The 12172-nt window shown below is 41.3% G+C and overlaps 1 protein-coding gene across 4 annotated transcripts in view; it reads right to left on the minus strand.

Moving 5' to 3' along the window:
• The window catches only part of CACNA2D2 (calcium voltage-gated channel auxiliary subunit alpha2delta 2), a 529531-nt gene that overhangs the window by 340635 nt on the left and 176724 nt on the right, over positions 1-12172 (minus strand). The gene's annotated exons all lie outside the window — the stretch shown is intronic.

Here is a 12172-nt window from a genome sequence, read left to right on the forward strand (position 1 = left end):
AATATTTTGCTCATTTTTTAAAAAAATGCTTTGATAGTGTAACCAGTGAAATGATTAAAAATGCTAAGGCTGGCAAAATATATAAAGCTTTGAAGAGCACATATCAGAATGGATTCTACCGTGCTGGAGACAGCCTCAGGCTTTGCAAATCCATTTCTTCCTACAATTGTGTTCAAGTGCTAGTTTATCTCCCTTGTTAAGTAACCTGTATCAAACGATCTGCAGAATATTTTGAAGTTTCTGCTGACCCAATTCAAAATAACAATGTGAAATTTATTAGTCTCTGCTGGGACACGAATTTTTTGGGGGGAAGCGTGTGTCATATCTGGAGAGTGCCTTGTATATACATTTTATGCAAACTCTAGTTAAAAATGCAGAGTCTGCCACCAGTGACAAGATGGGCTGATAATGAGAGCGCCTCTGTTTCATTTCTGTGGCTGCAACCTGGTTGTTTGCCCACTCTTTCCCTGTCATGTGTTACAACAAAACTTAGTGTAATTCATATGCATATACACTTCCTGCTCTCAGAAGTATGGGCTTAATTTTGTTGTTCCAAAAGCAATGAACTCAGATAACAAAAGAGCAAGCATTGATTGCGGAACAGGTAAAGGCAAAGGTAAATGGACCCCTGACCATTAGGTCCAGTCATGACCGACTCTGGAGTTGCGGTGCTCATCTCGCTTTACTGGCCGAAGGAGCCGGCGTACAGCTTCCGGGTCATGTGGCCAGCATGACTAAGCTGCTTCTGGCGAACCAGAGCAGCGCACGGAAACGCCATTTACCTTCCTGCCGGAGCGGTTCCTATTTATCTACTTGCACTTTGACGTGCTTTTGAACTGCTAGGTTGGCAGGAGCTGGGACCGAGCAACGGGAGCTCACCCCGTCGCAGGGATTTGAACCGCCGACTTTCTGATCAGCAAGTCCTAGGCTCTGTGGTTTAACCCACAGCGCCACTCGTGGAGCAGGAGGGAGATGTTAATAATCATTTGTCCAGATAAATGGCAAGAGCCTATGGGTGGCCCCTTTCTGAGGGGGCCTCCGTGCCTTTGAACAACCTCACCACGGAGCTATGTCTCATTATGACGCTGGTGTCATTTCACAGGCAGGTGAAGACATACTTCTTTGCTCATCTTTTGGGAGAAGGATGAGATGTACTGGGCATGTGAATTTTTGTTGCTGATAATAATTTTATTTCTAACTGAATTCTACATTTTTAGACACTGTTAAAATGTCGTTATTTCATTCTTCATTTGGACTGTGTAGTTACCTGCCCTGAGACCTTCAGGTTAGGGGAAATTATAAATACTTTAAATAATTAAATTAGGTTTAATGTGTGAGGGGAAAGGACAGGAAGTGGAGCAATAACTGACAATCTGTTAGCGGCAGAAAACCACCTTGCCTCATACTATTTTCGGAACAAGAAAAGATATATAATAAAAAGCAATGGGGACATATTTATAATTATTATATAGTAACAATGATTTTATAAAATGAATATTTCTTACTTGAACACGGTGCTTTGCATATATTGGTCTTTAAGGTTCCCCAAGGCTCTCTTTTGACTTTGCTGCGAAAGACTAATGTGGTTATTCCTCTAGAAACACAAGTAAGAACTTTGCTTGTACAAAGTGTCCCAAAACCAAAGACCCATTGCACATGGAGAACAAGCAAACAGAAAAGGTGTGTATGGATAATTCTCAAAAAAACTTCCTGATACCTGCCTTTTGACTCCAGACACCTACAGGCACCAGGAAGCCCATTTACGCTGCTCCAACAAGGTGCCCTACAGAAATATGCAAAGAAGAGGACTCACCAAAATGTGTAATTAGTCAAAACTACACACAAAAATGTGTTTGTTAAGAGAAATTTACATGAAAATGCTGAAGAATTTTCAAGATGATTTTTTAAAAAAAGAAACACAACTATTGCAAGAATTGTGAAGAACTGAATTTAAGACTGGAAAAAATGGAAAGTAAAACAATCTAAACTGACAGATCCTTCCATGACTAAGTAGGAAGTCGCTCTTCTGTGGACTGAACAGCCCTGAAAAAAGGCGGAGAGTATTTCATTTATTGAAAAAAGAGCATTTGGACTTGATTTGTCTACAAGAAACACATGTGACAAGGTTACACAGGAAGTTATTGAATAATAAAAGATTAGGTCAAGAATTTATCTCATCAGATAAAGTAAAAAAAAGAGGAGTGGTCCTCTATGCAAAGGAGAGTCTATCACCAAAATTTATATTTAAAAATGATCAAGGAAGATTTGTAGCAATTGAAATTCAAATGCAAGGAGAAAAATTTCTGATAATAGGTATTTACGCACCAAATGAAGGAAAATCGGAATTCTTTAAGAAGTTACATGAGACTCTGATGGACTATATGGATTACAATATGATTTTGATGGGAGATATGAATGGCGTTGTGTCTACAAATATGGACAAGGCACAAAGAAGTTTCAGAAGGAGACAGGACTGACACTGGTTAAGAAAGTGAAATATTTAGGGGTTAACATGACTGCTAAGAATGTGAATTTATTTAAGGATAATTATGAAAAATGTTGGACTGAAGTGAAAAAAGATGCAGAAATATGGTCAAATTTGAAGCTATCGTTGTTAGGCCGAATTGCTGTGATAAAAATGAATGTATTGCCAAGAATGCTGTTTTTGTTTCAAACATTGCAAATTTTGGACAAAATGGACTGTTTCAAGAAGTGGCAGAGAGATATCTCTAGATTTGTCTGGCAGGATTTGTTGGAAAATAAAACCCCAAGATGGTTGTCACCAATGGAAGCAAAGTCTCAGAAAAAACTCAATATGGAGGCCAAATGGCCGAAGTATTGGGAAATTTTGGAACAAGAAGGTGATAGATTAAAACTACAGAGCTTTGAAAAATTAAAAAACAGAGTATGAGATTGGCTCCATTATTATCAAATAATGGAGGCATATAACTTGGACAAAAAATTAGGCTTCCAGGTGGAAAAATCAAAATTGGAAACAGAATTGTTAGACCCTAAAGTTAAGAATTTGTCAAGAATGTATAACTTGCTGTTGAAATGGAATACTCAAGATGAAACGGTGAAATCTGTTATGATTAAATGGGCACAAGATGTTGGACATAATATTATGATGGCTGACTGGGAACAGTTATGGACCACTGGTATGAAGTTTACGGCATGTAATGCCCTAAAAGAGAATTTAATGAAAATGATTTATAGGTGGTACATAACATCAGTCAAGCTTGCAAAAATCTACCATTTGCCCGATTATAAATGTAATGAAACTGAAGGTACATTCTTTCACCTTTGGTGGACATGCCCAAAGATTAAGGCTTTCTGGGAGATGATCTATAATGAAATGAAAAAGGTATTTAAATATACCTTCCTGAAGAAACCAGAGGCCTTTCTCCTGGGCATGGTCGGCCAATTGGTGCCAAAGAAGGATAGAACTTTCTTTATGTATGCTACAACAGCAGCAAGAATACTTATCGCAACGCACTGGAAGACACAAGATCTACCCACCAGGGAAGAATGGCAGATGAAGTTGATGGACTACATGGAACTGGCGGAAATGACTGGCAGAATTTGAGATCAGGGAGAAGAGTCGGTGGAAGAAGATTGGAAAAAATTTAAAGTATATTTACAGAAACATTGTAAAATTAATGAGTGTTAGAAGGATGCTGGAATGAAGCTATATGGTTTTAGTAGAAATGTAACAAAGAATTAAGTAAAAGCTGATTGATAACGGGCCAAAATGAAAAAAAATAAGGTTAGACCGTTAAGATAAATTATAGAACAAAAATTGAGAAAGATGGAAAGAATTTGCTGAAATAGTGAATTGAACTAGAATACAAAAAAAGGGAGGTGTGAGGAGGTCGATGAAACAAGTAAAGGAAAGGTAAAGATATGGAATATTGGATGTGCGTTCTTTTTCTTCTTCTTTTGTTGTTTCTTTTTGTTGTATTGTTGAATTGCTTTTTATGTTTTCTTTTTCTTTTTTATTGTTGTCTTTTTTATTTTTTCTGTAATCTTTAAACTTTTAATAAATATCATATTTATTTTTTTTAAAAAAGGAAGTCGCTCTTCTGGTGTGGGGTTGTCACTTTTTGTAGTTTCTGCTGGGCTCCTGTGTCCTGCCAGAGTGTCCCAGCCTGAGGATACAGTGATAAGGAAAGCTGTCTGTTGCCTTTCTATCTCACAACTTTCAAAAGTACTGGGGCTCTCTGCAAGATACAGAAAAATGGGAACCCTGGTTTCTCTTTGATGCTCTCAGAACTCAGTCCGCCAGATAAATTTTCCCCAAAATATTATTTCAGCTGTAACTCTGTTCCTATTATAGTTACCTAAGCACTGAATTAAAATTGTATGTAGTACAAAACTGACTGTATTATCATATAGCAGAAAAGTAGGCCTGTCCCAAAGAGGTTAGAGTGTAAATGAATTATGTTATCTATGGAACATGGTGCTCTAATTAGCAAGGTGTTACTGGAAATATAGAAAAGAAGGAGGGGAGTACTCTTATGATAATCAGGACCACTCTGCCTCAATAGCCCCATTCACACTCCCTGCTGGTGTGCCTCTACCCCTTCATGCCATCGTACTGCCCCACTGTTCCCTTTCCTTTTATGTTGAAAGTGTGCCCATAGATAAGGGCAGACCGCTTTCCATGCCAAACTCTGACTTCTCCATTCACAAGGCACCCAGCCAATCCACAGCCACCATTTAAGTAACAGTCAAACAAGTGACCAATCAGAACCCTCTATTTTGACAGCTACTGCAACCCCAGCCAATCGGAAAAAGATATGCCTGGAGAGTTACAAAACAGAGCGTCCTAACAAGAGAAACACGGGTACTACAGCCATCCAAGTCAGCTTCTGCAAACCCTGCTCAGTTAAGTTTGCAAAGAAACCCTGCTGGGAATAAGGGAAAGTGAGAGCAAGCAATTGAAACCAATTTTGTTACGTTGTCCCTGAAGTATGAGACCCCACTTCCTGGGTGATAATTCTTGGCATCCTGACCCTGAGTGCCAGACTGGAAACCATTTCAAAAATAATGCATACCAAACCTCAGTGGATTGGGGTCACAGTCAAGACAAAGTGGTATGCTTAACTCGGCTGGGAGAACAGGAAAATGCAAATACTTACCTTTGTGTCACCTAAAAGTCAGGAATGTAGAGGTTATTTGATTGACAGGGCAGGCCTGGTGCTCAGTTTTCTACCAAAGACCACTCCCAATTTATGACATGTTTATGACAAGTGCATGATGTTTTTTTCCAGGGTTGTTATGGGTAACTCTGGGAAACTTATAGTTGTGGAATGAAGTCTTGTTGCAACAATACAGATCAGGCCTACTGGCTGCTGTTTTGCTTCTATATCTTGGCTGGAGTCTCTTATTGACAAATACAATCCGAGCCTGGCAAACTCTCCTCGACAAAGTAAGATAGGAGTAAACTCATAGCTAGAGTTAAATTATCCTTTAAGTAAAAGTAAAAATAAAAATAAGGGGTGGACTTGTACCTGATATTGCAGGTGCAGGAGATGTGGAAATAACCAGGAAATTGTGTAATTTAGCAATATATAATAATTTACTTTGCTTTTTCATTACATTTAATCCCAACCCGCTTATGTTGGGTTCTTGATAATCAACTGAAGATGATTGCTAGACAGCAGCGAGAGAGCTGAATAGGTTAGATCCAAATATATTTACCACAGTGAGTGACACATGTAGACAGAATTTGCTTGCAATTTTTTATAACAGCCGTTACCTATGATAAAGAGACAAGCCCCTTTTCACTGATTAGCAGTTTGTCTTTTGGGAACTGGGTTTCTGTGAAGAAAATAGCAAGCACACATGGTTCTCGCCTGAGCACACATATCTCTACTTTGGATCTAGGCCAAAAACTACAAAGTGCATTATCCTTCCTGGTTTAGCTTTTATTTCGTGGATGCCCTTGGGCAAGGAACTTACTCCACATCTATACATCATGAGACAACATTCTCCTATGAACTCCTCCTATGAAGTACCATATTTTTTGCCCTATAGGACGCACCGTCCCATAAGGCGCACCTAGTTTTTTGGGGGGGAAATAAAGGGAAAAAAATTATTTCCCCCCAGGTGTGGGGCTGGGGCGAGGGAAGCCCGAGCTTCCCCCGACCCTAGCCCCCAGAACAAGCAACTCTCCGCAAGCCACGGGAGCCCAGCGCAGGGCCCCCGCGCCTTGCGGAGAGCTGCGCGAAGTCTGGGCGCGCTGAGCTCAGCGCGCCCAGCCTTCGGCATGCAGGCAACTCTCCGCAAGCTGTGGGAGCCCGGCTTACGGAGATCTGCGTGAAGCCTGGAGAGTGAGAGGGGTCGGTGTGCACCGACCCCTCTCGCTCTCCAGGCTTCAGCGAAAGCCTGCATTCGCCCCATAGGACGCACACACATTTCCCCTTCATTTTTGGAGGGGGAAAAGTGTGTCCTATGGGGCGAAAAATACGGTACTATCACGCTGGTCAACAACAAATTTGTTGTCTGCGTTTTTTCAGTTGATTTAGGACGAATCTGATGCGCTGAATCCAAAAATCACATCGGTTTTGCTCAATCAGGTCAAGTTTTTGAGCTATGGCCACATGTCTTTTTTTACGTTTTTGTTCACATGTACGCTTGTGTGGAGCATTTTAGAAGAAGTTGGTGGGGGTAAAATGCCATGTCGAATAATTTTTTTGATTGGAAATGATTATTTTAATGACAAGAAATATTCAGGTCCGATAGTTCTGGGTGATTATGTCGAAAAGGGATCAGTTTGAAGTCATAAAACCTCGAAATCTTCCATAAATTGGTGTGGCAAAGCATAAAGTTGGGGGATCAAAACTAAGTTAATCCTGATCTTCAATCAGCACGTCGTCCTGTAGCTCAGTGTGATAAAATTCCAGTGCCTATCTTCGGAGAACTTCCTGACATTAGTGACGAAGATGCCTCCAGTGTTGAAGGACATGAAGAAGAAGAAGTGGTTCTTGAAGATGATGCTCCACATCCATTTTCCCAAAAGGAGTTGAATGATCTAGTTCGCGACCTCAGCTTGTCAAAGGACTCTGCCGAACTGTTGGCATCCAGATTGAAGGAAAAAAACCTCCTCTCTGACAGTGCTCACATCAGCTTATTCCGCAACAGGCATCAAGAGTACCTCAGTTTTTTCTCGGAAGAGAAGGACTTGGTGTACTGTGCAGATATTGCGCAGCTTCTGCTCAAGCTTGGAGTGCCACAGTACGAACCCAAAGATTGGAGACTGTTCATTGACAGCAGCAAGCGATGACTGAAATGTGTTCTGCTACACAACGGCAACCAGTTTGCCTCTATACCCCTGGCTCACTCGACTACACTGAAGGAGAACTATGAAGCGGTGAAGTATGTGTTGGAGAAAATTGGTTATGATCAGCATAAGTGGTTTATTTGTGTTGACCTGAAGATGGTGAACTTTTTGTTGGGACAACAGTCTGGCTTCACCAAGTACCCATGTTTTCTGTGCATGTGGGATAGTAGGGACCATGCTCAGCATTACACGAAGAAGGACTGGCCTGTGAGGGAGGAATTGGTGCCTTGTGCAAAGAAAGGAACGTCATCAACGACCCTCTGGTGGACAGAGACAGAATACTCTTCCCAGCGCTGCACATCAAGCTCGGCTTAATCAAGCAGTTCACCAAGGCTCTGGACAAGGATGGTGACTGCTTCACTTACTTGTGCCAGGCTTTTCCAGGATTGACCATGGAGAAGTTGAAAGCTGGCATCTTTGATGGTCCTCAGATCCGTCAGCTCATCAGAGATCCAGAGTTTGGAAACTCAATGAACGAAGTGGAACTGGAAGCGTGGAAGGCATTTGTTCTGGTAGTGAAGAACTTTCTTGGCAACAATAAGGCCAGTAACTATGCAGAACTTGTCAACAACATGCTGACTGCTTTCAGAAACCTGGGCTGCAACATGAGTGTCAAGATGCACTACCTATTTTCACATCTAGACCGGTTTCCTGAGAACCTGGGTTCAATGAGTGACGAGCAGAGGGAGAGATTCCATCAGGACATGAAAGAGATGGAGACCAGGTATCAGGGTCGCTGGGATGCAGTCATGATGGCTGACTACTGTTGGACTGTGAAGAGAGAACTCCCTGCCACTGAGCATTCCAGGAGTTCCAAGAAACGGAAGTTCAAGCCCTGAAGTTTGAAAAATGGTGAAGCAACATGCAATTTACGTGTACTTACCTTTATCAATGCCCACCATTCAGTTTACAGTAAACCTGACCTGATGGAGAAAAACGGATGCCATTTCCTGATTCAGCAGTGCAAAAATACCCTAAATCAGTTGTAGAAATCTAGACAACATTCAAAAAGTAAAAAAATTGTTGCCCAGTGTTATGTGTATATTTAGGGGTGTCGTGAGAAACCAAGCACAGCTGCCTGTGTAAAGCAAATATTGCTGCTCAGTTTCTGTGTGCAGAATGAGGGTGATCAGCCTACCCCCTGAAGTCCTTTGAAGGTGGGGATCACATGAGCTGGCAGAACTGCTAGCCCACACAATTCCTCATTCAAAGGTGGTTCACCCCAGGCTGCAGGCTGGTCCTCTATGGGCGAGACTGGAATAGGCTGTCAGAGGCATAATGCTGTCCAGCTGGCCATAGATAAGACTCCGGGCTCTCTGCCAGTTCCAAACAATTTGATTTATTTGACAAAGTTCAAACGTACATCTCCAGCATTTCAATTTGCGTCCTTCCCCTTGTGCGCAGTTGCTGCCTCTAATCTTTCTTCTTCCTTTTCCGCATCCAACATGCAAGTCTGCGAAAACTCCTCCCCTTACTTCCTCTGTGTACCGAATGACTTGTGCCGGGCTCATCCTCCTCCCCCTCTACGTCAGACCCACTTTCAGACGACAAGCTGCTGATAATCTCTTTAGGCTCTCTATAACTGCTGGTTTCTGTCCTTTCATCTTTTCCCGTTTGCCTCTCCCTGACATAGGCTACCTTTCTTTTGAAGGTACAGGCTGTACCTTCAAAGTCAGCCAGCTGCTCCATTCTGGGCTCAGAGGCTGCCCCATGCAAGCCAGTCTGAAATGAGATTCTTTAAATGCGAGGACAATGCCAGCTGGCAGGGGGAATCAGTATCCTTCCGGCATTTTTTTTTTAACCCTGAATCAATGCTTGAAGACTGGGGCTCCCTTTGGCTGAGTTCATTTTCAGGCCAAGCAGCCTTCTGCTTTCCAACACCTAACATAAACTATCCAAGTTCTACAACTTAGTAAGAACACCACGAAAATAACTTAAATAAGTCAGTCTGTTCAGCTCAAGCCAGGATCTCAGGACAAGTTAGGGACTTAAACACCACTGAGTTTGTTTAATAGAACAATTAAATAGTGAAGGGGTTGGAATCCAACTATCTCCAGAAGAAGTGAGAGCATCACCTTGTCTGCTACTGATTGATTTTCTTCTTCATGAGTATGACTAGTGAGCATCCACATATCATCACTCTCCAAGTAAAGGCGACTCTAGTTTGGAGTGAAAGATGCCTCTTAGGTTTAAAAAGATAATGTTTATTTTTTAAAAAAGTCATAGCAATGGTTCCTGTCTCCCACATAACATAACATAGTGTCCTGCCAGACATGAACTGTAGTAACAAGTAATGAAAAATGTACTGCTGCAGTGCCCTTAGGCAAAAGGCAAACCTATCTTTGTCCTATATTCTGCGAAGGATGAAAGAACTGTTTACAATTTGCTTCTGCTAATTGCATGCAGCTCTTAGAAGTTTTTCATCTGGCCTTCTCAAAGGTCCTTTGGTAAGAAGAATCAAAAACTTCATAACCAAACAGAGAATGTGAAGTCATCCACCAGAAGATACACAGGAAGCAAAAAGCAGAATAAAAACAAGGTCATTCAGGACAAAGTCCTGGTATTTGTGAGGCCCAGAAAACAGACCACTAGTTATTCCCCAATCCCATTATCACCCCTCTTTGCTTCATTACAATAGGCACCTTTCAGCCAACTGACACCCCAAAAGATGATACTAGAAGATATGACGTGTCTATTACAAGCGATGGGAGTAAACTTCCCATTTATTCCAATTGCTTTTCCCCTTGCAACAACATGCTTCTCAGCTGAGACGCATGTTTAGCAGGAAGAAGCTAAGTTTAATACAGGAAGCTCTTCCCCACCCACTCCCTCAAACCACACCAAACAGATTTTCCTTGCCCATGTGGGATCAAAAACAAGTTCTAAGTACCGTAACTCATCTTCACATGGCAGCAAATTCCTAGCATACTTATCTTGGAGGAAATCCACATTGAGTGCTATAGGAGCTGGGACTATACTTTAAGCCCATACAGTCTCAGAATCTCCCAATATATAGGCATTACTTGATATGGAATTTTCAGTTACGCCAAACCCTATTAAGCCCATCCTAAATAGTAGCCCTAACTGAAGAAACTGTGTAGAACGTCTGTATGAGTGAATTCCTAGTACGTAAGAGCTTTGTGTCTGGAGGGTGGAGGGTGGGTGAAGAAGGGCAAACTCGCTGCGTTTGAGTGGTGTAGATTTTTTCTTTTCTTTTTTGCTGACCTGTGGAAGCAGAAAACAAATAATGACAACAAGTGACATTCGATAGTTTTCAAGAGATGTATGGAAGGCCACCCAAAAGAGTCAGAAAGGGTACTATACAACCTTGACATTTGCAGGATTGGTAGGTGGAGCGAAGGGCAATCACAACATCAATCCTACACTCCTCAGGGACAAACCTCATTGGTTTCAAGGCATCATCGTTACCTGCTTTGACCAAGCCTGACTTAAAAGCAAATCCTGTCTCAAATATATACGTATGAGAAATCTGGTATCATATAAAGACTTGTCTCTGTGTTTAGAATTACTGTTGTAACTAAAAAGAATTCTTAGTTAAAACTTTTCTGCGACTGATCTCAAAGCATTTTATTGAATGATAATTGCTAGCATGGCTTGAAAGGCCATCAGTGCAACCCCCATTTAAAAAATAAAGCCTCCACATATTAAATGTCACCATTCTCACTAGAGATTACCCCGTACTTTCCAGATGATAACACATCACAGACAGAAGCAGGCAAGATGTCTAATAGGGAGGACACATCAAGAGACAGCTATGCAGTGACTTGCCCAAGATTATCAAGCAAACCTGCAACTGAGCTGCAAATAGAACCGACCTGCCCTTATCACTTTGTCAAATAAATGCACTAAAGGGTATCAATAGCCCTGGACAACAAGAAAGAAAGAAAGAAAGAAAGAAAGAAAGAAAGAAAGAAAGAAAACATCAACTTCTTCAATAAAAAATAGGCATATTAATTATATTTGCTCAGTTTTGCATAATTTGTTCTTTATGATTGCAATGCAGTAATCATCTGGGTGACCAGAGGATATGGCGAACAAAAGGCATATGGTTCCAATATTAATAATTGTCATTTGAAGTTTAACATGCACCTTCCCCTCCTGCTCCATTCCCTGAAGTTCCTCCTGCCCCACCTGGAATCACCTGCCCCACCCCCCAAAAAACCCTCACTTACATTAATATTTAATTATATTCTCTGTTATGAGCATATAAGGTTAAAATATGTCAATCACACAGACCCAAGTCATACTACAAATGGCTTCCTTTTCAGTAAACATTTACATACTTAGAAGGAGAATAGATTTCCCTCCACTGAAGCTCTGAATGGTTAACTCTGAAATCCTGGCAATGTGCTGTAACTGCCTCTAGCAGATAAGTGACAGCACATTGCCATATAGAAGTTATTAATTTAAACACAGCCTGGTTTCTGGTCATTTATATCCAGTGTAACACATTGAAGCACCAACAGGCATATTCAGTTTAATTGAGGGCAGACTACATGATGTGTATATTCAAGCTCTAGAGGTTTCGTTTCAAGGGGAACAGAGAAGAGAAGGAACCTGGGGAGGGTTAACCATTACTCTGAAATAATTCATTAGCATGCATATTTTGGACAGTATACTGCTTAACAAAGACCACTGCTCGGCCCACAGTACTAAAGCAGCTGAAGCAGTCCAATTCATTTCCTCATGGGAGAAAACTGGCTGAATAAAGAAAGAAAACAGAAACACTTGCAAGTGTTCTGCTGCTGCAACAAGAGCTTGAATGTTTTAATCATAGTGATTGTGCAAGAATTGGACTTAAATTAA

This window comes from Podarcis pityusensis (genome assembly GCF_964106645.2).
Source record: "Podarcis pityusensis genome assembly, chromosome: 2".
Lineage (NCBI taxonomy): Eukaryota > Metazoa > Chordata > Lepidosauria > Squamata > Lacertidae > Podarcis > Podarcis pityusensis.